The sequence below is a fragment of the Pan troglodytes genome, chromosome 21, assembly GCF_028858775.2.
Source record: "Pan troglodytes isolate AG18354 chromosome 21, NHGRI_mPanTro3-v2.0_pri, whole genome shotgun sequence".
NCBI lineage: Eukaryota > Metazoa > Chordata > Mammalia > Primates > Hominidae > Pan > Pan troglodytes.
In genome coordinates this window covers 21582767-21610752 of record NC_072419.2, presented here as the reverse complement: position 1 = coordinate 21610752, position 27986 = coordinate 21582767, and the positions used below count along the sequence as shown (strand labels likewise).

The 27986-nt window shown below is 39.1% G+C and overlaps 1 protein-coding gene across 9 annotated transcripts in view; it reads right to left on the bottom strand.

The window, feature by feature from the left end:
• MACROD2 (mono-ADP ribosylhydrolase 2) overlaps positions 1-27986 on the bottom strand; it is a 2047165-nt gene that overhangs the window by 963638 nt on the left and 1055541 nt on the right. The window lies entirely within an intron of this gene.

Below are 27986 nucleotides of genomic sequence, written 5' to 3'. Positions count from 1 at the left end.
GGTCCTGAGAATGTACTTGTTAAGTTTCAAGCAGTGTTGATATGGGTAGCCTGAGGAATGGATTCTGTGAACTAAACATTACTTCAAGAAAAAATCTGTGTGTGTGTGTGTGTGTGTTATTCATCTTTAAATTCTGCAAGGTCCAATATAATGCTCTGAATATATTATCGACTCAATACATAGGAGTTTGTTTTGAATCATGTTAGTGGTGTGATTTTTGCAATATTCTAATATATTGAAAAGTGCTGATCAGTGTAGACCAAAGGAATCAATAAGAATATCACATTTCCAAACAAGGGATATACAAGTATTGTGCTAGTCCTTTTAATAGATATCTAACTTCCTAAAGACATGTCAGTTTCCCCTTGTATATACTTACATCCTACCATCCATGTCCCCCTCATGATTAAACTGAGCTCTTTGTCTTTCTATTATTGACTTGTAAAAGTTCTTTATGTATGCTAGGTATGAGACCCTTATCATACTTATCATTTTCAAATATTTTCTCTCCTTCTGTGGGTCAGCTCTTCATTTTCTTGTGTCCTTTGAAGCACAAAAGTTTTTAATTTTGATGAAGTTCAATTTATCTATGTTTTTTCTTTTCTTGCTTGTGCTTGTTGTTTCATATCCAAGAAACTATTGCCTTAAACCAAGGTCATGAAAATGCATCCCTAAATTCTCTTCTAATCCAGTTTTATAGTTTTGGCTCTTACATTTAAGTCTTGAATTCATTTTGTGTTAATTTTTATATATGATGTGAGATAGGGGGTCCAACTTCATTCTTTTCCTTGAGGATACCCAGTCATTCTAGCAGCATTCTTTCCTCTACTGAATTGTTTTGGCATTCTTGTTGAAAAACAATGGACCATTATGTGAGGATTTACTCAGGGAGTCTCAGTTATATTCTATTGATTTATATTTTGATTCTATATTAGTACCACAGTATCTTGATTACTGTAACTTTGAGATCAGGAAGTTTGAGTCCTACAACTTTGTTCTTCTTTCTCAAGATTGTTTTAAGCTATTCTAGGTCCCTTGAGTTTCCATATGAATTTTAGGATTAGCTTATTAATTTCTCCAAAGCCGGCAGGATTTTGAAAAGTATTGCATTGAATCTGTAGGTCAATTTGAAGGACATATATGTTTTAATGCAGCATTACAAGTTTGCCCTGAGTATGGCAAACACCTTTGTTCAAGAATAGTCCAAATTTAATTACATTTCAAATGTCTGTTGCCAAGGAAGAACTAAATGAATGCTTAAAAGAAAAAAATAACTTTTTTCCACATCTAAAATTATTCATAATACAGTAACAGGGAAAATACAAACAAAGTAAGAAAAATCATAGTAACCTCTAATCTCCTCAACATGACAGAAACAGTCACTGTTAGCAGTTTGGTGCAATTTATTTCTACCTTCCATATTAATTAGCTTTTACCGTGATAATAGACTCCACATTTCAGTGGCTTACAAAATAAAAATAGCCTTGACTTCTTTCTCACTCATGTTGTATGTTGGTGGCCATGGGTCAGCCAAGACTCTGCTCCACATGGCTATGGTGATCTCATGGTGAAGAGGAAAAGCAAGAGAGCTGGTAAGAAAAACTAGTTGGCCGGGTGTGGTGGCTCACGCCTGTAATCCCAGCACTTTGGGATGCTGAGGTGGGCAGATCACATGAGGTCAGGACTTCGAGACCAGCATGGCCAATATGGTGAAACCCCATCTCTATTAAAAATACAAAAATTTAGCCGGGAGTGGTGATGCGCACCTGTTAATTCCAGCTACTTGGGAAGCTGAGGCAGGAGAATCACTCGAACCCGGGAGGCAGAGGTTGCAGTGAGTCCAGATCACGCCACTGCACTCCAGGATGGGCAAAAAGAGCAAAACTTCATTAAAAAAAAAAAAAAGAAAGAAAAGAAAAAAGAAAAAAAAAAACCTAGTGTTGCTTCTTAAGGTTTCTACTTGTGGAGAATGTGCTCATAAGAATCCAAGCTTCCCCTTGCACCTCCTATAATGACATTGAATTTAATGGCCTTTGCCTACTCAATCTCATTTTGTGCTGTGGTTCAAATAAATGACATCAGGGGAAAGGAAGATACAGAGATACCGAACATAGGATTTCATAAATCTGGTGGTCTATGTTCGAATAGTCTATGAAATAAATCTGTTTCTGCTCCAATGACTCCCATAGACAGTGATGCCTCTCCTCTAGCCACCGATGATGTATGATTTCCTGTAACAGAAACCTTGGAGAAACCTTTAATAAAGGCACATACGCCTTTATTAAAGATGGCGTTTCACTGTGCTACATGCTTTGCTCTAATACCAACCATTACATTTTACATGCCAGCCTAGAATTTTCTAAGAAAATTAAGTAAAAACAAAAAAATTATCGTTGATGTGGAGGAAAAAAAAAACTGATTATAGTTCCTATTTAAAGGCAAGAGAAAAAGAAGACAAGAGTACAAACTGCTAGTTGACAAGATGCAGACTTGCCAGGGGCAAGTTGTGACAAATAAGCAACCCCTAAAGGCAGAGTATCATTTACTTTTAGGCGTAATTAATTATGCTGAAAATTAATAGCATTGTCGAGTAGTCCTTTGTTTAAAGAATAAAATAGGGAATGATTGGTTTTAGTGAAAGAAGAAAATAGGGTGTGTGTCTGCTTGGTTAAGCTGGGCCTACATCTTGCAGAATCCTTTTCCTTGTATGATTCTAGGTGACAGCTGGCCAACCCCAGAGATTCACAAAGCTGGGAAGGTAGATGTGAAGCAGCAGTCATTATTCTCAGAAGGTCATCACAATTAGGTGTGGAGAGGGACCACAGACCACGACCTTTGTCAGAAACCCACAAGGAAGTCCATTGGTAGAACTAGAGGCCATTGTTAGATGACAGTTTTAAATTAATGAAATGTTTAAAATAACATCACAGCCCTTACACTGGGGATTCTGTGTGAGCTAGACTTCACCCCAGAAAAGGCTGATAATAAGAGATCTCAGGGTGAATGAAACTTCAGGTTTATGCCACAATCGGATGGGACATCAGAAATAACATAATTTTACATCTACAATTAACAATCTTATAACCACAAAAACTTATTTTTTACCCTTTGGCATTTGGCTTTTTTTTAGTTGCACAAAAATGTTATTTCTATTGTAGAAAATCCACCCTATCAAAGAGAATTCTCAGTGAGAGAATGCGAACAGAAAAGAAATGTCACAATTATGAACAAAGCATTGCTATTCAAATGGCAAAATGCTAGCAAAGAGGAACTCAAAATTGTAAATCTTCATTAATTTCAAAAGGGTGAATCACAAGACTATTGAAGTCTAATTCCCAAACTAATTTCTTGAATTAAAATGATCAATGCAGAAATAACATCTTGCATGTTGCAAATATGTTTCTATGATTTCCAAAACAGCTCTATCTTCAGCTTAGAAAAAAAAAAAAACAAAAAACCTCCTGCAGTGTGACATTGTGATAAAGGAACATTTCACTGACTCAAGGATTTCTCCATGACTTCAAGAATATGAGACTAAGAAGTTATTGAGTTAGGAGAATTACCAATGGCCACAATCCGTTCTATATTATCTTTTTCCCCTATAACAGAGCCTCCAAACTACCGCCAATAAGCTTGCTAAAACACAATCTGACCATATAAAAGTTTTTGTTTGTTTTTTTAATGATCTCCAACGGCTTCCCTTTATTGAGGGGGAGATTCAGACACATGGTTTAGTCAGAAATCTGTCCTCTCCTCTTCTCCATGAATTCTGATACCTTGAATTGGTTTGTCTGATAAATTAGTAAGGCCTTGTAGCAGATAACCTCCCACTCTGGCTGGGTGGTCCTTAATTCTCACAATGAGGAAAGAGAGCTGGAATGAGGTACAACATGCAGAGATCTCATTCTGTCATTGCCAAGAAGCTGAGTGTACATGTGGTACCAGTAGCCTGGCTCCTGCCTAGGACATCTATAAATTGGTCCACGCCTCCCAGGCATGACATCCATTTTCATACCTCCTGGACTATGTCCCATTCCAGCACAATTAGCTTCAAAAAGTAATAGTTATATATGTTTGGAGTCCATGGATTTAAGAAAACAAAGATCCTATCCAAGATACAGATGGTTTAAGGTACCAAGTATTACATTCTAGTAAACTGAGTATGTATAACTTAGTAACAAAAACTTTTAATTCCTGATAGGATTAAGAGTTTTGGAATGTGCCATTTTTAAAAAAATAGCAGGAAGGTCCATGTAGAAAACAAGTGTTTTGTTTTTCCTATCAGAGGGGTGGTCTCTACTCACCCCTCTTGGTTATAGCGTATCAACTTCCCCTGGGAAACTGCCTCTCTTCCATATTAAGCCCATATGATATAGAGAGTGTTAATCCTTCTCCATTCCCCAGCTTTAGAGATGGGCATGGACCCAGATTTATACAACTAACTGTGGTCTAACCCTTCATCGGGGTTGGTTCAAGAATAGCCATGTGGTTCATGGATACAAGACTGAGTTCTGAATTCATTATTGGAACTAGCAGAAAAAATAAATTTAAGCTTCAGCTTCTGTGAAGGAATGTTAATCCATGGTAGAAATTGCCAAGCTTTTTTCTACAAAGTGCCAGATTGTGAATATTTTCAGCTTTGCATCCCATAAAAATCTCTGTCAGAACTACTCAACTCAGTTGTTGTAATGACAAAATAGCTATAGACAACATGTAAACAAATGAGCATGGCTGTGTTCCAATAAAACTTTATTTCTGGATACTGAAATTTGAATTTCATTTAATTTTCTTTTATTACAAAATTTTATTTTATTTTTTAATGTTTTAACCATGTAAAGATGTAAAAACCATTCAGTGAAAGCCTGGATTTGGCTGATGGGTCATAGTCTGCCAATTCTCATTCTAAATGCTTGAAGAAACAGTAGCAAATAAGACAAAAAGCTCCTGGCCTCTGGGAGCTTATGTTCTAGTGGAGTAGATAAACAATAAACAATTTTAAAGTGATATATTTGAAGGTAGAGTAAGCAAGATTTACTGGTGGAGTGGATGTGGAGAATAAGACAGCAAGAGAGAGGGAGAGAAGGCGAGAAAGAAGAGATACAGAGGAAGAGACAGAGGGAGAAAAGTAAAGCATAAAGCTAAGGTTTTAGGCTTTGAGCAACTAAGTTAAAGAGGATACTAATTTTTAAGAAGAGAATGGGGAATGGTGAATTTTGGACACTCATAGTTCTTTTTTAACATGTTATGCTTATGATGCCTATTAGATTTCCAGGCAAAACCACTAAACAGACAAGTGCGTGAATGAGTCTGGAACACAGGGAAAAGGTAGGAGCTGGATTCCTCAGCAAATAAACCATAAAGTGGAACAGACCTGGTTAATGTCACTTAAAGACATTAAGTGAAGATACAGAAGAAAAAGGGTCCAAGAACTGAGCCCTGGAAAACTCTAATGTTCAAAAGGAACCAGAAAAAGAGAGTAGGAGGAAGGAGCTAATAAAGTAAGAGAAAATAAGAGTGAAGGATGTCCAAGGGCAAAGGAACAAGGTGTTTCGGAAAGGAAGATGTGACCATTATGTCAAATGCTGCTGCAGTGCATATTAAGATACATATACTGATCAGGAAACTGACCAGTATATTTGGTAAGAGGGAACTCATCACTGACTTTAACATTGACTTTAACAAGTGTGTTTTGCAGTAGACTTGTGAGTTTGAGAGAGAATGGTTGTGAGGAAGTGGAGAGATCACAAAGACATGTCTTTTGAGGAGTTCTGCTCTAAAAGCCTGGAACAGTAGCTGAAGAGGGGACACAGGAGAGAGGATTTTATTTATTTATTTATTTATTTATTTGGCTGTTCTGTTTTGAAGATGGAAGGCATTAGAGTCAAGAGAAAAGAAAAAATATGGCTAAGGCAGAAGCAAACATCAAGTGAGTGAGGGCCAGGGATCCAGGGTAAGTGTATGGGATAAAGAAGCAGGCAGGTTGGTAGATTTAGTAGTTTGAAGACAAAGTTCTCTGGTGATAGCTTCTATTTTCTCTGGGGAAAGTTGAAAACAAGTAGATTGGAGTTGATGCTAATGATGTTAATGACTGAGGAAGTGGTTTTCTTAGTGATGAGGGACTGGCTTAACTGAGGGAATGTGAAGAGACTTTCTAGGAGGCTGAGGACCCACTTGAGACCAGAGTGTGGTTGTGAGCTTTTCCCCAGTCACGTTCAACTGCCTGGAAATAGGTGAAGAGCAGGCAGAAAGGAGGACTTAACTGGTGGTGAGTTTTTTCTAGGTGACTTTGAGGGAGTCAAGGGAGTTGAGGGTGTGTGTTCTGGAGAGATCATCACAGTGGCTTGTGAACTCCATGCCAGGGAGGTGTGAATGTTAAGGGGAGGACGAATGGTGGAATATAGTAGGCTCAAGTGTGGAGATGTGTGTGGGATTAATGGCTTCTTGGATTCAGGGAAGGAGCTGCAAAGATAAGAAGTAGTAGTCAAAGAGCAGGATGCTCAAAACTGACATTATGGAGCTGGTGCAATTATTGCAATGGCAAGATCAAAAAGAGTATGACTGTGCAGGGAGTGAGTGAGGATGGGTAGACCAGAAGAGAAGTGAAGGAGAGAAAATCAAGGAACTGGGGGGCTTAGGTGATGGATGGACCAGCCAAGAACCTTCCATTCTTTGCTGAAGCCACCAAGAATTAAGAAAGTAGTCATGGGGGAAAAAATGCTAAAATTCCCTGTAACTGAGAGGAAGCAACCAGGAGAAAAATGTTAACTCTAGATGGGATAATCTGAGGACATACAAGTAAACATACGTTTCAAAGAAGTTGATTTTTTTTTCTTTCTAGAAGAGAAGGAAAAATAGTCTGCAAATGATTTTTATGAACAAGGAGGTCATCTTTCTTTCATCTAGGACCCATGGTGCATGGTGTACAGGACAAATGAACAGAACTGGATGAGAAGGCTGCAGGGAGAGCAAATCCTTTGGAGACAGCCAGGCCTCACTGTAAGAAAGTGAAGGAAGAGGCCAGGCATGGTGGCTCATGCCTATAATCCCAGCATTTTGGGAGGCTAAGCCAGGTGGATCACCTGAGGTCAGGAGTCTGTGACCACCCTGACCAATATGACAAAATCCTGACTCTACTAAAAATACAAAAATTAACTGGGCATAGTGGCAGGGCCTGTAGTCCCAGCTACTCGAGAGGCTGAGACAGGAGAATTGCTTGAACCCAGGAGTCGAAGATTGCAGAAAAAAAAAAAAGAAACTGAAGGAAGAGATTGTTCAAAGGAGGTATATAACTAGTGACCGAGAGGCCTCAGTTCTTCCCAATAGTTCCTGATGATTCCTAAAACAGGGAAGAATACACATGGCCTGGAAGGCACTGACATTTTTATAAAGAAGATTTTTTTTATATCTCTCTCAAATATCACTTGACCAAATAAAAGTTTTTGAAGAGTAAAAAATAAAATTGGAGCCTATATCACCTAACACCACTTTGTCATCCTGAGCAGTTTACTTTCCTATGCTTGAGTTTCTGTGTGTGCCTGACATTGAAATAACAATACCTGGCCTTTCATCCCCCTTCTCTGTATGGACATTGTGAGAAAAATTGGGTAGCCTCTTGAGTTCTTAGGAGAAGGGGTACTTTGGAAACTGAAATGGAGGACTACAGATGTTCCAAGGAGCAAAAACTCAGAATACAACTTGGGAATTTGAATATAGCTTCTATTATTTTCCAGGGCTCTTTGGCCGCTTTTAACTTTTTTTCCAGCTGGCAAACTCCAAGTCCCCTGATTGTTTTCTGCTCCACCTCTTGGATTGATCCTTTTCTTATGACTCCCCAGGACCTGATAAACTCCCCAAGCTCACTTTTTATGAAGAATGCTGGAATGTTCCATAATTAGTTTTCTGAAATAAAACCAAGGCATATAAACACTCAGTGAAAGCTGAAGAGGAACGGCTTGGGTAGCTCCTTTTCCAGCGGCCCTTTCCCCGCATTGAGTCCTATGAGCTTTCTGAGAATGCCTCCCCCTCCCCCAGCCCAGCTCAAAGCATCAGGAAAAACCTCCAGAAGCCATATCAACACTTCCAAACGCTGCAACAACAGCTGCCGCTGCAATGGGCTCCCTGCTATGGTCCCTCTAGTGTGTCCATCTGAAATTCAGTGATAAAAGAAATAATTAAAAGACAGACGAGTCAGCTGCACTGGTAAGAAATGGCATCTATATATCTGAAACTTAATGTAGGCAAGATCCATAAAAATGCAACGTGAGCCTCCAATCTTCCTCACCAGGAAGGCATAAGGATTAATCAAATCAAACCAGGAAAAGTGCTACAACTACTCTAGAGGAGGAAATCAGCCATTCTTGGAGTAAAACATATTTTTCTTCTATTCATCTACTTTAAAAATACAAATGGTCCAAACCAACCTTCAGAAAAATGATTTACCACACTACTAATACTAATCCTTTACATTTAGATAGTGCTTTACAATTTCAAGACGCTTTCACATATATTATCTCCTACAGTGTTACATCCTGGAACTAAAAATATGGTTCCAGAAATGAAATAACTTTTTTTCCCTACTCATTCATACTTGGATATACTGATTTTTGTCACCTAATGTCATGAACTTGAATCATAAGACCCTTTACCTGTGGACATTCAGCTTACATTATTAACTCATTAAGAAAATTCATAACTCTTCTTTATTTAACAAGAAAATAATGTGGCCAAGTGGAAAATAAAGGTGAATTAAAAACAAACAAAAAAAAGGAGTTAAAGAATATAATTTCTCCTTTGTTAACCTTTCAACTAACAGAATTTAAAACAATTCAGGGTCTGTTTTGTGTAAATTTCTTACCACCCTTAATAACTTAATAATGCAATTGCATGCACATTTGCTCCCTATTCTGGCTAACTGCCACAAGACTGAAATCTTTTGTCTCTTCTAAAACACTGTAAACGTTGTTAAAATGCCAAAACCTATAAAGCACTTTTATGAAGTAATTTGCAAATTTTATGGACTTGATAAGGAAAATTTCATTCTGAACTACCAGATATTGCATTCCCATTCATTGCATTCATTCACTAATTCATTCATTTACTCTTTTATTTCTTCCTTCATTGCTATGTGGAGTTCTACGTATGAAAGTTTAAATGCTTACATCCTAAACCTGTATGGATATTAGATCAAGAAATAACAAGAAATAGATTTAGAAATAAATAAAAGAAGAAATAACAGAGACATGTCCCCACCTCTACTTTTTAAATGTAAGAATGCCAAAGAAGAAGGAAGAAATGCAGCAAGATGGTAATGAAGAACAAAAGTGACAGAAAACATATTTGTAGCTATATCTCCTATAGACCTCCTTGGAGCTGAAAAGTGAGAAAGCATATTGTTCCTGCCAAAAGGGAGTTGCTAAATAATAGTAATGATAATAACAGTAATACTTAGAAACCATGGAATCATCACTCAATTATAAGTATAAAATGTGACAAGCTTAATTTGACAATATGTATTGAGATTAAAACTATTCATACAGTTTGGCTTAATGATATACTAATTGAAAATCTTTTCTAAGGAAATAATCAGAGATTCAGACAATGATTTATTATAAAGATATTTATACCAGTGTTAATAACAAAGCAAAAATTGATTTATTTTAAATATTGTATCGTATAAGAATATTTACCCAAATGAAGTACTTTTCTGTAATGGAAAGATATGTAGCCATTTAAACAAAATTTGTAAATACATTACAAGGACATTAAAATGTTGGTGATATAATGGTAAGGAAAGCAAGTGGAACACAAAATTGTATAGGCAGTATCATAACAAGTACATAACATATATATATTTATTCACACAGACACACATAATAAATGTTTGAAGGAAATGTCAACATAAACCTTGATTATAAGATTATAACTGATTGCCTTTTATGAAGTTTTGATAGTTAACACATATCGCCTTTATAATCATTGAAAAAAGTTACTGTCATAAAGATAATTCTCTTTTATAACATATTCTTCCCCTAAAATTTTCCTAAAAGTACCTGGTTTACACTTTTTACGAACAAATGCCTTTCCCCCACCCTTTATCCTTCAGTGCTCGTGGAGGGTGTCTTTGTCTCTTCTCTACCCTGCAGTGGTCACTGTGTTGCTGCCCCCTGCCATGACGAGTCTAAGCCAGTCATGAGCCTGTATTTCCTCACCCTCTTACCAGAGCTTGATTCAGAACTGGGCAGGTTTAAATCAATTTAGGACAGAAAGACACAAGGAGGAGTTTACTCAGGGCAACTGGGAAAATGAAGGCAGTCATTTTTTTGCAATGGAAAGAGAGAAGACTGCTGTCAGCCATCTTTTGAGTGGATAGAAACTAGCCTCATATTGAAGATGATGCTATAGACAGCAGAGAGGGTGCTTACACCCCTCAGAGAATTTACAAGGAACTGATTTAAACAGCCCTGAAGTCTGTCCTAATTTTGGTTTTCCTGTTAGGCACGATAATAACTTTCCTTATACATAAGCCAATTTGAGTTGGAAATTCTATTATTAGCTGATAGATACACAATGTAATTTATTCTCTAACATTAAATGCCTTTAGTTTTCTGACCAAATGAAGCAGAGAACTAATAAAATACAATTATTCCTAGAACTTACCTTTCATATTTTATTTTCCATTATATCAAATTAAATGCCCATCAAAGTAGTTTACTTCTCTCCCTTTATATGCTCGTCTTTTTTCATCATTTTTTAATGAAAATTACAAACATACGGAAAAGCTGAAATAATTTTACAATGAACCCACCTAGAGTCTACACTTAACATATGTTACTATACTGGCTTTAGCATTACCTACCCATCTTCTATCCACTCATAAGTTGATTTGATTTTTGTTCCAGACTTTCAAGAACTCCTTTCACCTCCTCACCATTATCAAAGACAAATTCAAATTCTACTTACTTATTTAAATACTCTATTGACATTTACCTTTCCATGTATTCATATCTCTTTTCTTTTGTGAGTTGGTAAGATTCTTAATGGAAGAGATGCTGTCTTATGGATGTGTGTATTGCTTGCAGTGCCTGACATTCCATATGAATGCCTGCTGTCAGTAAATACGTGGAAGGATATAGTAAAAACCGAAGTGTGTGTTTTCTATTCTCTACTCACCACATCACAGCACACAGAACGCTTCTGACATCAGATATGGGGGAGAGAGGGGCTTCCAATACATTGCATTTTCATTCCACACCAAGCAAGCAATCAATTCTGCAGTGGATACCAGCTATGTGTCCTCTAACTCAGTTCTGATACTTTCTACCTGGAGATAGTGCCAGATACCACAGGTTCAGGTTTCAGTCCCACAAGACTGTCCCCCTGGCTTCAAATGTAAGTTGAAAGCACAAGTTATTTTACCTGTGCTTCTGACCACCAGCTCTAAATCGAGGTTCCCACAACCTCCTCCTTGGGTGCAATTTATAGGAAACATTACAAAAGATACGGATAAGGAATGAATAAGTATGGGAGGAGCCAATCTTCCAAGCCCCTTCCAGGGGGGTACCCTCTAGTCGTCTTCAGGTGTTCAGCTATCTGGAAGCTCCCTGAACCCAGTCTTTTCAGGTTTTTATACAAGCTTCATTAGGTACGCGTGATTGATTAAATTATTGGCCACTGTTGATCAACTCAACCTTCAGCCCCTCTACACTCCCCAGAGGTTGAGGATGGGGCTGAAAAGTCTCAACCCTCTAATCATGCCTTCTTTGGCCTTTTCTGTGACCAGCCCCCATCCTTAAGCTACCTAGGGGCTGCCAGTCACCAGCTAACTCATTAGCTTATAGAAAGACACAGAGGGAAGACCAAATATGTATTTCACAATTTCACAGTATTGAAATAAACTTCAATCACTGGAATACATTGGATTTTGGCTATTGATTGCATTTTCATAGTAAAATAAAGACCTAAATTGTATTTCAGCGGACCATAAATTCTAAACATGCCATTTGTTATAATTTTTCTGGTAATATTTTCTGTATCAAATTCTAAAAGTACATCATTTTTTTCTATGAAACTGAACCAGGCAGTAAACAAGTCTATATGACAAATGTCTCATTAACAAGGGAAACACTAAGTCTTGGAAGAAAAGAAGCTTCTTGTTAACCAGTAGTGAAGCTTATATTCTTCTCATAGTGGCAGGGCCTGTAGTCCCAGCTACTCGAGAGGCTGATACAGGAGAATCGCTTGAAAGTTATTTTTTATAGTCAACTTCTGTGAATTAAATACTCTTTAAAATACTGTTTCCTTTGCAAACATCTTCATGTGAAAAACTGGGGCCAAGACCTTTGTTTCAGTCCTGTTGAATGAAATGAACAAAGCCAGAGAGCTGGACTTGAAAGTATATGAAACTTATACATGAGATGGAGTGTTACTATTGATTACACATAAGGAGAATTATGATTCTTTCTTTTTTTCCACCATCCTGAAGTGATTTCTCTAAAGCATTTTTTCCAAGTTATAGTCAAGCTACTGAAAAGAAATGTACGTGTGTGTGTGTGTGTGTGTGTGTGTGTGTGTTGGGAGAATTACACATCTGAAATAATTGTGCAAGTCTTTGGGTTTATACAAAATTAATGCAGTTTCTTATGTTAAAAGATTAACTTACAATTGGCAGGCCACAGGGTTTTAGTAGTATGTGTTTCTAGTAGTGAGAATGGTTGAGGTATGGGATTTTTTTATAATCTATATTCTCTTATAACTAACATCTTTGATAGTAGTTGGAGACATATTCATAGTTTTTCAAGAGTCTTCAAATATAGATAGCTTTAAGCTTGTCTTTATTATCACTTCTCCTTCATGGGTATCTTAGTCCATTTTTTTGCTGCTATAACACAATAGCAGAGACTGGGGAATTTATAATTTTAAAAAGTTCATTTCTCACAGTTCTAGAGGCTGGAAAGTCCAATATCAAGGTGCTATCTTCTGGTAGAGGCCTTCTTGATATTATCATCCCATGGCAGAAGGGCAAAGAAAGGGCAAGAGAGAGTATGCAAGAGAAGATGAACCGATTCTCATGCTAACAAACCCACTTATAAGATAAGGACATTAACCTATTCATGAGGATGGTGCCCCCATGACCCAAACACCTTTTATTAGGCCCCATCTTCCAACACCACTGCTTTGGGGATCAAGTTTTCAACACACAAACTTTGGGGGACACATTCAAATTATAGCAATGGGGTTTACTATTTGATTTATTCTTTTTTAGATGTGGAAAGGGGGATATTCAAACTTAGAACATAAATGTTTAATATTGAATAAAATATCCAGGTAAAATGATATGTACTTTTCCTAGACTCCAGATTATATAGCAGGATGGCTAACCTCAAACAAGAATCTTGCTAAAAGCTGTTAGACTGGAAGTAATTGATGGAAAGGAAAGAAATAATAGGACAATAACCTAAGTAATATTCTGCCTTAGAGGAATCATTTCTCCATAAGCTCACAGTTGGGAAGAAGCCCAAGATACTAAACTAGAGTCAGAAAAATACTGTTTCTACCCATAAGAATTGTTGCAAAGAGTTTTATTCATTCGGTTCACCCAAAGGTTAAATATTCTTATTCTTGCCATCATCAATTATAGGCCTCTACTATCTAGATGATTCAGTGAAAAATGAATTATCCTGTCTGTCTTTAAATGGATTAACCATACAAAGATTACCCCAACATGAATTATTTTTTAAAAACCAGGCCAATCCTAAGCTTTATGAAAGATACCGAAGATCTTCTTCCAATCAACTATCAAAACACTCACGCCTGTAACTATTTGTTAACAAAGGAATCATTGTAGATAAATTGAGTATACTTAGTCTCTGAAACAAAATATGTAAATATTTTTCAAAAGACATTACAATCCATTTTACATGTATGTAGACATTTAAAGATATTATTGTGTTAATAATTTAAGTAATGTCAGTTTTAAGAGGAAATCATTTATTGTCCTTGTTTTAAAATCATAGATTTTGAGAAATCTTACATTATGTTTTTCTGAGTTACAAAACACATTTCCCCCTTAAAAATTTTTTTAAACAGTAGAAAAGGCAACTGCTAGGTAACAAGTGGAAAGAGAATCACAATAATAGAAGAAATGAAGCCAAATGCATACAAAAATATGTTACTATAAAGCAGCCAACCACAAACATGTTTTATGGAGCCTAAAAATTATGTTCTGAATTTTGGGATTCAAAACTTGCAGCACAGAATTTACTTCAGAACAACAAACCCTGAAATCTATTTAGTTTTGTTTCTAAGGTGCTAATTTTAATTTACAGCACTGTTCATTGTTTTTCTATAAGGTAGCATTTTTATCTTAATGTCTAAAAACATAGACTTGTTTAAAATAAATACAATGCAAATTTAATGGGCAAAATCAACAAAATCAGCAATAATTTATTTGTACTTTAGTATGCATATAGGCAAAAAGTAAAAAGTACTGAGTGTGAAATACTTGAGCAAATATTTTGCATAAAGTTTCAAATAGCATTACAAAATTTTCTCCTCTCTTTTCTCTTAAGACATTTATTGAGCCCCTCTGCTTTCCAGTCACTGAGCTAGGGAAGGAAGGCATGAATCTGACATAGTTCCTATCCTCCAGGAAATCACAGATGAGAGCAACATGTATTCAGATAAATTACATGTCTCAAGATCCTTCAAAGGAGTGTCTTTTGGCTTAAAATGCCATCTGCTTTTTGAAAACTCCTCGCTGATTTAGTGGAATCAGATGTCTTCTTGAATTCCAACTTGCTTTAACAACACACGAATGGCCTAAATGTTTCTATTCTTTTTATCTTCTGACCAAGTAAAAGCATGTCAGCTGTGGGTAATCCATCAACAACTGTACAAAACTTCCACAATTGTTGTATTTAAATTCCATTGTATATTGGGAGCTCATATTTCTTATCCTCTTTAAGATTCAAAATAGAGCCAAAGCCCATTGTTAAAGTCATTTTTCAAAAACAGAATTCCTGGCTATAATAGTCTTACAAATTTTATTACTTAACCACAAGTTGGTTGCCTGCTTATCACTAATTTTTGCTATTTGTAAATAATTTAAGACTTTTTTGTTTTGTTTTGTTTTTTTCCAAAAACAAAACAAAACAAAGGTATTCAAGTTTACCCTAGTGAAAAGCGGGTAGACGTCTCCATTCCTTTTTGGTGTTAATCCGTTTTGAGTTGCCATAAAGGAATACCTGAGACTGGGTAACTTATAAAGAAAAGGTTTCTTTGGCTCATGGTTCTGCAGCTGTGCAAGCATGGTACCATGATCCATTCAGCTTCTGGTGAGGCTGCAGGAAGCTTGTAATCATGATAGAAGGCAAAGGGGGAGCCAGTGTGTCACATGATGAGAAGGAGCAAAAGAGAGCGGAGGAGGTGCCAGGCTCTTTTAAACAAGTAACTTTTGCATGAACTGAAACTATGGGGAGGACACCAAGCCATTCATGAGGGATCTGCTCCCTAAGAGCCAAACACTCCCCACTAGACCTTGCCTCCAAAATTGAGGATTACATTTCAACATGAGATTTGGAGAGGACAGATATCCAGGCCATATCATTCTACCCCTGATCCCCCAAATTTCATGTCCTTCTCACACTAAAATACAATCATCCCTTCCCAGTAGTTCCCCAAAGTCTTAACTCATTCCAGCATTAACTCAAAAGTCCAAACCCTCATCTGAAACCCATGGCAAGTTCCTTCTACCTAGGAACGTGTAAAATCAAAAATAAGTTATTTACTTCCAAGATACAATGGAAGAACTGGCATTGGGTAAACAATCCCATTACTACAGGGAGGAATCAGCCAAAAGAATGAGGCAACAGCAGGGCAGAAACTAAATCTTACAGCTCCAGCATAATCCTTGACTCCAGGCTCTTCATCCTAAGCACACTGGTGTGAGGGGTGGGCTCCCAAGGCCTTGGGAAGCCCTGCCCCTGTGGCTTTGTAGGGTGCAGCCTCTGTGACTGCTTTCATAGGTTGGAGTTGAGTGCCTGTGGCTTTTCCATGCTCAAGGTGCAAGCTGCTGGTGACTCTACCATTCTCTTGTCTAGAGGGTGGCAACCCCTTCCCACAGCTCCACTAGGCAGTGCCCCAGTGGGGATTCTGTGTGGTAGCTCCAACCCCACATTTTCCCCTAGACATTGACCTAGTAGAGACTCTCTGCAGGGGCTCCGCCTCTGTAGCAGGCTACTGCCTGGGCACCCACGCTTTCCCATACAGTCTCTGAAATGTAGGTGGAAGCTACCAAGCCTCCTTCACTCTTGCATTGTGCATGCTTGCAGACTTAGCAACACATGGAACTCACCAAGGCTTATGGCTTGTGCTCTCCACAGTGGCAGCCCAAGCTGTACCTGGGGCCCTTACAGCTGAAGCTACAGCACTGCTAGCGTGGATCCAGGGAGCAGTGTCCTGAGGCTGCAAGGAAAGTGGAGCCTTGGGCCTGGCCCCCTAATCAATTCCTTCCTTCTAGGTCTCTGGGCCTGTGATGGGAAGGGCAGCCTAGAGTTCTGAAATGCCTTCAAGGCCTTTTATTCATTGTCTTGAATATTAGCACTTGGCTCCCTTTCAGTCATGCAAATCTCTCTAGCAAGTGGTTGCTCTGAAGCCCACCTGAATGTCTCTCCTGAAAATGCTTTTTCCTTTTCTACCACAGGGTCAAGTTGTGAATTTTCCAAATTTTTAAGCTCTGCTTCTCGTTGAATTATAAGTTCCAACTTTAAGTCATTTTTTTGCTCCCATATCTATGTATAGGTTTTCAGAAGCAGCCATGCCACATCTTGAATGCTTTGCTGCTTAGAGATTTCTTCTTCCAAATATCCCAAGTCATCACTCTTAAGTTTCACCTTCCACAGAGGCCTCAGACGTGGATGCAATGCAGCCAAGCTCTTTGCTAGTACATAACAAGGTACTAACACTACCTTGTTCTCTACCCTAGTTCCCAATAACTTCCTCATTTTTATCTGAGTCAGCCTGGCCTTCACTGTCCATATTTCTATCGGCATTTTGGTCACAACCACTTAACAAGTCTCTAAGAAGTTGCAAACTTTCCCTTGTCTTCCTGTCTTTTTCTAAGCCTTCCAAACTCTTCCAACCCTGTGCCCATTACCAGTTTCAAAGCCACTTTCACATCTTCAAACATCTTTATAGCAATGCCCCACTTCTCAGTAACAATTTTCTGTGTCAGTCCATTTTTTATTGCTATAAAGGAATGCCTAAGGCTGGGTAATTTATAAAGAAAACAGGTGTATTTGGCTCACAGTTCTGCTGGCTGTACAAACATCACACCCATATCTACTCAGCTTCTGATGAAGCTTCAGGAAGCTTACAACCATAGTGGAAGGCAAAGGGGGAGCCAGCATGTCACATGGCATGAGGGAGCAAGAGAGAGGGAAGGAGGTGCTAGGCTCTTTTAAACAACCAGCTCTCACATGAACTAACACTATGAGGAGGGCACCAAACCATTCATGAAGGATCTTCTCCCATGACCCAAACACCTCCCACTAGACCCCCACCTCCAACACGGGGGGTCACATTCCTATATGAGACTTGGAGGGGAGAAATATCCAAACTATATCATTTGTTCACAAAACATTTCTGCATTTGTTCTGTGCACACCAATGGTTCAAAATCATGACCAATTGGTATTATGAGAATATTTTTAAAACTATATACAATGTCTGCTGAAGTCAATCACAAGTAGTCATGTGATATAGTTTAGAAGTCATTATAATTATGACTTCTAAAATATGTAATAATACAATAACAATTATTCAGTGACCATCTGCAATCCCCAAAAGCATATGAAAAAATGCATGATATTATCAGAAGACTGAAGAAAATTATAATCTTTTATCCTCTGGGTGGCAGAGAAATATCCATCCAGTGTATCTCAAAAGAGAAGATGCCCAGATAAAATTTAACTTTTGTTATTTAAAAAAATTGCTAAGGAAGAAAAAGAGGAACGAAATTAACCTTCTTGCAGCTGTGTCAACCAGAATAGCAGTATGGTGCATGAGAAGAATATAAGCTTCACTACTGGTTTTATCTATGTGAACAAAATGAGATACATTTATTATTTGTTAACTGAAATTCTCTGGGCAAGTGTTCCTTGAGACTCCACATTCTCATTAGGTAAAATATGTATTATAAAACCAATTTGTAGAGAGTAGTTAACAAACATTATTTTCTCACACATAACCATTCCCCACCCCCATCCAATCTTTATCACCAATCAATAAATTGATAAATCAATATATCTACATACAATGTGTATGCCGTGTTTATACAAAGCTTGAAAAACATAGTCATCTGAAAGAGCTCTTAATAATTAATTTCAGGCTGGGCATGGTGGCTTACACCTGTAATCCCAGCACTTTGGGAGGCTGAGGCAGGTGGATCACTTGAGATCAGGAGTTGGAGACCAGCCTAGACAACATGGTGAAACCCCATCTCTACTAGATACAAAAATTAGCCGGGTGTGGTGGCCCACACCTGTAATCCCAGCTACTCTGGTGGCTGAGGCAGGAGAATCACTCGAACCTGGGAGACAAAGGTTGCAGTGAGCTTAGATCGCACCACTGCACTCCAGCCTGAGCAACAGAGTGAGACTCCATCTCAAAAACAAACAAAGAAACAAACAAAACAAAACAAAAACAATTAATATCAAAATCAATTATTTTAAAGTCTTTATACATATAATAATAAGCATTAGGGTAAGCCATGACATTACATTTCAATACATTTGTCTGTGAAAATTTAAAATAGTGTAATCTTACTAATGTAAATGAATTTGAGCATTTGTTGGTTTAACACAGCATTTAAAAATTAGTTGCATTTCTTAATAAAATTGCTAATGAACTTTCTCTACATTATCAGAATTTGTTTCTGACTCTTAGAAGATAAAATAGGAAATAAAATGTGAAATGGGATAAAATGAGAAACAGCCTGCCAAACTGGTTACTTTTTTTCCATTCTTTGTGTTTTTTTTGTTTTGAAATTTGACTGTAGTATGATTGTTATTCATATTGCACGAATTTAAAACTTAGATTTAAATAAGATCTTGTAGTTCACTGCACTTATTCCTTTTTTTTTTTTTTTTTTTTTGAGACAGAGTCTCGCTCTGTCACCCGGGATGGAGTGCAGTGGCGCAGTCTTGGCTCACTGCAACCTCTGCCTTGCGGGTTCAAGCAATTCTCCTGCCTCAGCCTCCTGAGTAGCTGGGATTACAGGTGCCCACCACCACGCCCGCATAATTTTTTTGTATTTTTAGTAGAGATGGGGTTTCACCATGTTAGCCAGGCTGGTTTTGAACTCCCTAGCTCAGGCAATCTACCTGCCTCGGCCTCCCAAAATGCTGGGGTTACAGGCATGAGCCACTGCTCCTGGCCGAGTTCACTGCACTTTTAAAGCTGAAGGTGTAATCATGGGATAAGTATTTTTCCTAGTGTCATTGACGTTGGTTTTTGTCGTATGACTTGATTTGGCCAACGAATGTAGGCAACAGTAACATTGGGCCTATTCTGAGCTTAGGTCTTAAGCAGCAGCTCTTGTTGGCTGGGCGCAGTGGCTCACACCTGCAATCCCAGCAGTTTGGGAGGCCGAGGTGGGCAGATCACTTGAGGTCGGGAGTTCGAGACCAGCCTGGCCAACATGGTGAAACTGTGTCTCTACTAAAAATACAAAAAAATTAGCCAGGCGTGGTGGTGGGCACCTGTAATCCCAGCTACTCCAGAGGCTGAGGCAGGAGAATCACTTCTTGAACCCAGGAGGCGGAAGTTGCAGTGAGCTGAGATCGTACCATTGTACTCCAGCCTGGGTGACAGAGTGAGACTCCATCTCAAAAAATTAAAATTAAAATTAAAAATTAAAAAAAAAAAGAAAGCAGCTCTTGTTTTCACTTTCCCCTCTGGGAGCTTCTGACCTCTAACATGAGAACACTGCCCTAGGTAGCCACCAGATAAAATACTCTCAAGCTGGGCCCCAGAATGTGGAGCAAACCTAAACTCAACTCCCAAGCCTGGAGCAGAGCCACATCAGCTGGATGACAGATGTGTGGATGAAAAATAATGTTTACTGATTTATGCCAATAAACATTTTGTGGTTGTTTCTTATGCAACAACAGTTGATTAATATAAAAGTATTACTTAAAACTTTCTTCCCTGGAATACATCTCTTATTTTATAATATAATGCAACTACGGAGTAAAATTAATTTAAAAGAATTCTCAGCAACTTTTATGAGATAAATATACTCTGTTAGGCATATAATAATGTTAGATGCTTAAATGAGAGAAAATAAAACTGTAAATTACTTTCTCTTTTTTTTTTTGGAGACGGAGTCTCGCTCTGTCGCCCAGGCTAGAGTGCAGTGGCGCGATCTCGGCTCACTGCAAGTTCCGCCTCCCGGGTTCACGCCATTCTCCTGCCTCAGCCTCCGGAGTAGCTGGGACTACAGCCGCTGCCACCATGCCCGGCTGATTTTTTGTATTTTTAGTAGAGATGGGGTTTCACCGTGTTAGTCAGGATGGTCTCGATCTCCTGACCTTGTGATCTGCCTGCCTCGGCCTCCCAAAGTTCTGGGATTACAGGCGTGAGCCACCACGCCCCACCTACTTTCTCTGATATAACACTACCAAAGAAAATCATCCTGATGTAACTCAATGAAGACAAAAGCAATGGTACTTCTTTTTTTTCTCCTTTTTATTTTTTCTTCTTTCATGTACCAGTCTATCTGAAATAATGGTACTTCTTGATTGAGAAAACAATGCAATCACACCACTAGCTGGCTGCCAGAAGAACAAATGCAGATATTGTGTTATTTTCCCATTATGAAATCTGAAGAGGTGGTCTAGTCATGCTGAGACAATAGGAATTGCATGGTTCTGCCTGAAACTAAATTAGCAACCCTCCAAGATACTGTCAAGATCTGTCATCATGCATAGAAATGAGGAAAACAGAGAATCTTTTTTTTTCCATTTACCAACTACTCTGAACTGCAGTATAAGATAATGTACGTGGCTATTCATATGGTGTGCATACTTAACTTTATGTGATATGGAACAGGATGTGCTATTTGGCTGTCAAGATCTGTGCTCACACTTGCCTCTGGCATGCCAGCATCACTCAGGCTTAATTCAGAGTTCTTATGCCACGACCACTCTCTTGAATAATCATAAAACTTGGACATAAGTGCATATAACACAAAGACCAAGTGTGCCGTTTTGCAGAGTGTAATGGAATCTATAAGGCTTGGGATCTTGTGAAAACGGCAGCCCTGATAAGCAAAGAGCTCCTATGCACATCTGTAAATGGATGGCCTCATTTGCCTGAGTGGAGCGGGAGGTTGAGATTGCTATGCCTGGAGTGGCTATTATTCAAAACCAGCAACATTAAAATGTTTAGGAAATGGCTGATACCAGTACAAATGAAAAATGGGAAGTTACTTACCTGAATGAATGAAGAGTCAACAAAAGAATGAAACCCATTAGAAGTTTCAGGGAGATTCTGCATTATAAGAACTCCAATGTGAAATATTAGAAAGACAAAGACAGAAGAGTTAAAACATACCTTGGTGGGCTTATGTAGCCCATCAGAAGTCCTAGTCAACAGGCTCAGTGATTTATGAATTACACAAGATCAGCATCTGAGCAGATGCCGTCTGACGTTCCACTGGGCTTGGTGGTTCTGGGGTGGCCTTGCAGCTTCTAGCTTTGCCTCTAAAATCATCTCCAAAGATCATCAGTGCCCCTCCTTCTAGAGAGGTGAGCTGGAGAAAGTCATTTTCTCAGTTCCTACTTTGGTGAAGAGGTCAGGTACCAACTCGGATTGGTCCCCTCCTACGTATTTGACACATGCAGGCTTTGATGTATACACCCACCCTCTAAAAAAAGGGGGCAGCAGGCTGTAGTCACTCAATCACTGGTGTGAGAGACTGTGAGTAACCAGCCCTGCAAACTTAAACTGGGGGCTTTAGCTTCTCTGAGTCTCAGTTTCCTCACCTATAATTGAGGTGAAATTTAGACTTAACGAACACGTGGGGACTATTAACCTTATTTCCAGTAGTAAATTTTGGAAATCAAATCATGGCTACAGATCATGGATTATGGAGCAGCTCCAACTTGTTGCAGCTAGATTTAATTTCCCCTACTCTGCACACAGAATAGCACTTAATTTTCACCCCTTAGGGAATAACTGAATAATATTACTGATGTTGGGGAAAAAACTGACCAAAGGGGAATAGTTAGCACAAGGTAGGAAACATCAAATTGTCAACCCATGCAGGTAGCATTTTGTATACACACATGGTGAGTATACACACAATATGTGTGGCTGGCTAAACACTCACACACTCATACATTCCCTAGGTTAATGCAGACACCTACCTGGTAAAGTATATTTATTTGAATGTGTATACAAATTGGCCTGATACTTTTCTTTTAGACTAAAACATGATGTACCCAGAGGAACGTCATTTAAAATATGAGCCAAGTTTAAAAGGACAAAGAGCCTGATTCCCCCCAGCCAGTCATGTTAAATTCCATGATAGGCAGGCTTCTTTTATTACATGTGCTATCTGCATGTGGTTGCAATTCAGTATTTATATTTGTTTTCATTCTGTGACCCTCACAGAGTGTGGTAGAAAGGGTTAGGAAAAGAAGCAGGAAGCAAAATTGTAATTGAATTCTAGGAGAGGGAGTTGAAGCATTTCCTGTTTCTCCTTAATTTGTTTTTTCTTGACAGCATCATATATGACGACATTGCAATTTGCAGTTCCCAGAGTTGGTAGCTTCTTGCTTTGAGGGCCTTGTCCTTCCTTTACTCCAGCGTATCATGGTTCATGGCCCTGTGAGCTGGGAGCCATGCCTTACTCATCTCTTTTTTGACTGAATGAAGCGAATGAATGAGTGAGTGAAGCAGATAAAGGTGCATGAGTTTGCTGCTTCGAATCCCTTTGGAAATGAAGTATGGTATGAAGGAAATATATAGCACCAGGTCTAGCTGAGCAGTCTGCAGTCATATTGTCCTCAAATCCCATCTGCAGACAGATCTTAGCAAGGCAGAGCAGTGCTGGCAACAATGGAGGTTTTCCTCTTGATGGTGTCCCTGGGGAGTTTTGGACACCATTGCAGGAGGCAAGAATTGCAAGGGCTAAGGCAGGAACCGTCACCTGCTTCAAAACTCTGCAGGCCTCCTTGGTTCCAAGTTCTATTCGGATTGCCATGTACAGACATCGCTAGAATCAAAGCTCTGTGAGGTCAAGAACTTGATCTGCTATGTTCACTGTTGTGTGCCTAGTGCTTGGAACTATGTCTGACCTATAGTATTCACTCAGTAAATATGCGATCAATAGATTAATTAGTTAAAAGAAAAACAATTAATTAAGTTGAGCATTAAGTTTTTATTAACACTTTAGCTCAGTTCGGGAGCACAGCAAAACCTTCACCTTCTACTCCAAGGATTTTTTTTTTTTTTTTTTTTTTTTACAGATATCACGATGAGTACTTCATTTTCACAATTACAGAACCTTCCTTCTAGTCCTGCTGGGAAATGGAGGCGGTTTGGAAGCAGAGTTGCCAGATAAAATATAGGATGTCTAGGTAAATTTGAATTTCAGCTAAACAACAAATAATAATTTTTACATAAGTACATCCCAGTCAGTTCATGGGATCTACTTATACTTTCAAAACAAATCACTGCTCAACTAAAATTTAAATTTAACTGGGCATATTGTATTTTTGTTTAATTCAGCCATCCTATTTCTCAACACCTGGAAATGCAGCTATTTGCTCCAGCCTCTTTCTCCTGAGGCTGTTTACCTACTTTCAGGATCTAAGAGAACGGGCACACTCCCTCTCTCTCACGCACAAGGCCAAATTCCTTTCCACTAGAAACACTCCCCCATTTTTCATCAACAAACATAGGGTATGTTAGCAAGTGACCACTAGGACCCAGGGCAAGCCTGAGGCTGCAGTATCTGCCCTTGCTCTGCCTTCAGAGCAACAAGCTGCCTGCTCTCCTCTAACTCTCAGCTTCTCTAGAGAGGTGGCAGGCACCAGACCATCGTGTCTCCCCACCTGTAGAGGTGCATATCAAGCTCCCCAAAGAGTCTTGTTGAAGTCCCTCTCACTGGGCTTAGAAAGAGAGAGACAGGCCCCTTCCTACCATCTTCCGGGTCTCATAACTCTCTCTGAGACCCAAAATTCATTTGGAGGCTTCCAGGGAAATCTATAATTTAGTATCATAGTACACTTTATCATTAGACATCTTTGCTTTACCTGCAAAGCCCCTTCCCCTTCTTTTTACCCAATACAAATTTTAACCTAAACGAATCCTTAATGAGAACAAATAGCCAGGAAGAAGCATCCCTGGCTAAAAGCCATGGAGAAGGCATTAGTTTTAATCCCTCAGAAGCAGGCTTGGAGACACAGACTCACATGCAAGTGGTTTATTAGGAGGCAGATCCCAGGAAATATCAGCACGGGAGTGGGAAAGTGAGACAGGGAAGGGAGAGCAGCTAAAACAGGGTGCATTATCACGTGCATTACCACTGCAGGCTACTAGAGCTCAAACCCACTGAAGAGCTTGGGGAGACAGACTAGGGCACGCACTCGGGTAGGTATCCACTGATTCCTTATTGTTATTGAGTGATGCCACCAAGGGCATGAACACTCCAGCATTTCTGTTTTGATCGTGTGGGTGAAAGGTTCCTGCTGCCTGACAAAAGCCCTCAGGCAGGATCACAGCTATTCTAGGAGGCAGCATTTACAGGTGAGTACAGAGGGAGTGTGCAGGGCAAGACAGCTCCTGCACATCGAGAAATGAGGGTTGTCTTCAAAGTTGATGGTAGTGGTCCAAAGAAGGAAATAATCCAGATATCTGAGCATACACTATCACAAGCATTAGGGCCTTTTAAAATACATGCTGTAAAATCATTCTGTCCCCCCTCATCAGCAATTTCATACCATTTTGACTTTTATTGAATTAACTTCTCTGAGCTTTCACCCATACAGGGTGCCTGCTACTCAATTTTACCAGCAACACCCCCACACAAGTTAAAAATCACGGCATTGTAATGAGGCTAAGCTTCCTGAGCCGGCTTCATTGTGTATGAGCTTTTCTCTCAGATGGGATTGTTATTCTCGAGAAGTTCCTATTACTCATGGGTATACTGCTAGTGTATATTTGGCTGTTACATCCAAATGCAGTCACATCAAGTTTACCTTTAGCAAGGGCACAGTCTATTGCATAATGCAGAGCTAGACACTTTGATGGCAGCTTTGTTCTAAATGAGAACTTTGATGTCCAGAGAAACTGGGCTTCAGTAATCCTCAGTGACCTTTGGCACATGGAGCCATGGGAGAAGGGATTTGTTACAGCTAGCAGACTTTATACAGTTGTGGGAAAGGCTGGGGAAATGAAGGCGCTGGGGGAAAGTTGGAAGATGGGGGAAGTCACCATCCAGTCAATCTGAGAAGCCAAGGGTGCCCAGCCATGCAAGAGAAGCATGAAGGGAAGGTTCATAGAGAGGGAAATGCCCCGAGGCTGTTGCCTCTGTGGGTCTGCAGTCAAGCCTGTGGTGCTGGGTCTTGGGCCGTGCTTGGTAAACGGGGAAAGCAGGTAGAAAGAAGAGCAAGACGCAGGGTGGAGGAGAGTAAGATCAAGCCAGAACTTGCCAGCATCTCTGCGACTGTCACCACACTGAACTGTGACAACCTTCAGAGAGGAATGGTTGCTGCTTCACTGCAACCTTCAAAACTCTTCTTTTAGCCAACGCAACCAGAATCACACAGGGCAGGGGATTCTTGGAAATGGAATTCCAGCTTAACCAACTTGAAACGTTATATACAATTTCTTTACAACTGAATTAGGGACAGCAAGGCTAGCAATCTCCTTCCCAAGGGTGTAACACGAATGCTATCAAATGGCATTTTGTATACGCATGTGTTAGCCTTTTCCTTCACATATTTGTAACAGAATATTTTGCACTGTTGTTGGGGGGAGATGGCAGCGGTCATATTTATATTTGCCTCTAATCTGTAACAGATAGGAAGATACTTTACTATTTCTAGTATCATCTTCTTTTTCTGACTTCTAGTAGTACACAGCAAGCTTTAGGGAATCTTTATTTCAATTTATTGAAAGGAAATTACTTAGCTACATCCATTTACCTCCTTGGCTACATGAAATTGGCTAGCTAAGAAAGTGATGTTAGAGGCAAGGAGCTTTAAAAGTTTCTCTTACAAAATTCTGTTCTCTTTTGCAAATGTTTTGTATGAATTTGAGAAGTCACATGAAATTCCTATATGTTGGGTAAAAATATCCAGCTTTCCATCTTGAAGAATAATGAGTCAAACTGATTGGAATGGATTTGGCTCAGAACAGGCCTGATGGAATTGAAAAGAAGGGATAAACTAGTCCTTTCTCTGGCACAGCTGTCTCTTTAATGGTCCTGAAAGAAACAAAATTCTACTGCCCCCATAAGGAAAGCAATAGTTTGTTCTAATAATCCCTGTTATTAAATATTCACAACCCATCTCAGAAGACATCAGTTGCTGAGATCCACTTAATCATAACGTGCATCCAGAATTATTTTCTTTTTTTTTCTTTTTCTATTCCTTTTTTTTTTGAGACAAAGTCTTGCTCTGTCTCCCAGGCTGGAGTGCAGTGGTGTGATCTCGGCTCACTGCAGCCTCCACCTCCTGGGTTCAAGCTATTCTCATGCCTCAGCCTCCTGAGTAGCTGCGATTACAGGCATGCGCCACCACACCCAGCTAATTTGTGTATTTTTAGTAGAGACGTGGTTTTCACCATGTTGGCCAGACTGACCTCAGGTGATCCGCCTGCCTCAGCCTCCCAAAGTGCTGGGATTACAAGTGTGAGCCACTGCGTCTGGCCCAGGATTCTTTTCATTGTGTGTGTAATTCTAGTACTGCACGGATATAGCAGTGATGAATTAGCAACATTGGAATTTAAATTTGGGGAAATTCTTGAAATAATTTTACATAATAAAACCATAGATAACACTATGAGTCAGTCATCAAATGTTCATTAAGCTCCTACTGTCTGCCAGTTGTTTCACAAGATACTGACTGACATGTAGAAAGGGTCACTTCCTTCCAACCATAGCTTCTTATAAGTTGACGCTCTAGTTGACTTAAAACACTCTCTCACATGTTGGTACTGATATAATTTTTTTAATGTACTAAATGTTTAACATTTGAGTTACAGTTTTGGACAGATGGTTACATTTTTAAAAAGAGGGAGAAGTTTATAACATATTCAGTTGCTCTACGAAGCTCTTTTGAGATGTTATATTTGTGAAAAGGTGCTTGACATGGAAAAATAATGTTGTAGTAGTAGAGCATAGCATAATTAAATATCCAGATTTAGTTGGCCCAAAAAAGCAGACATCCCTGAAAAATATCTTCTACCTACAGTTGCCAGATTTAGCAAACAGAAATACAGGATGCCTAGTTAAATTTGAATTTCAGTTAAACAACAAATAATTTTTTAGGATAAGTATATTCCATACATTATTTGGGATGTACTTATGCTAAGACAATATTATTTATCTCATATTGAAGTTGGATTGAGAGTCCTGTATTGTATCTGGCAACCCTATTGAGAAGAAAATGAGTGACAAGATAGAACACAACACCCCAGGTCAAAAGAATTCCAAGGGACAGATCACCAGGTATTGGGGTTGCCGGGGTGGGGGGACAGTCTATGAAGAAACCGTAAGAGCATGAAGCCAGCCTTCAAATAAGAACTTTTCTACATCTCTCCCCCTTTAATCTTTTTTTGACTCCCCCTAGTAAAATCACAAACTTCAGTTTTCAAGCTAACGGAGGAGACATGGTTGGTATAAAAAGAAAGTAGAAAGACTATGCCCTTCCCCTACGTCGAGCAGCCGGTCCATAGCAGGCCTCAGACAAGGTGAAA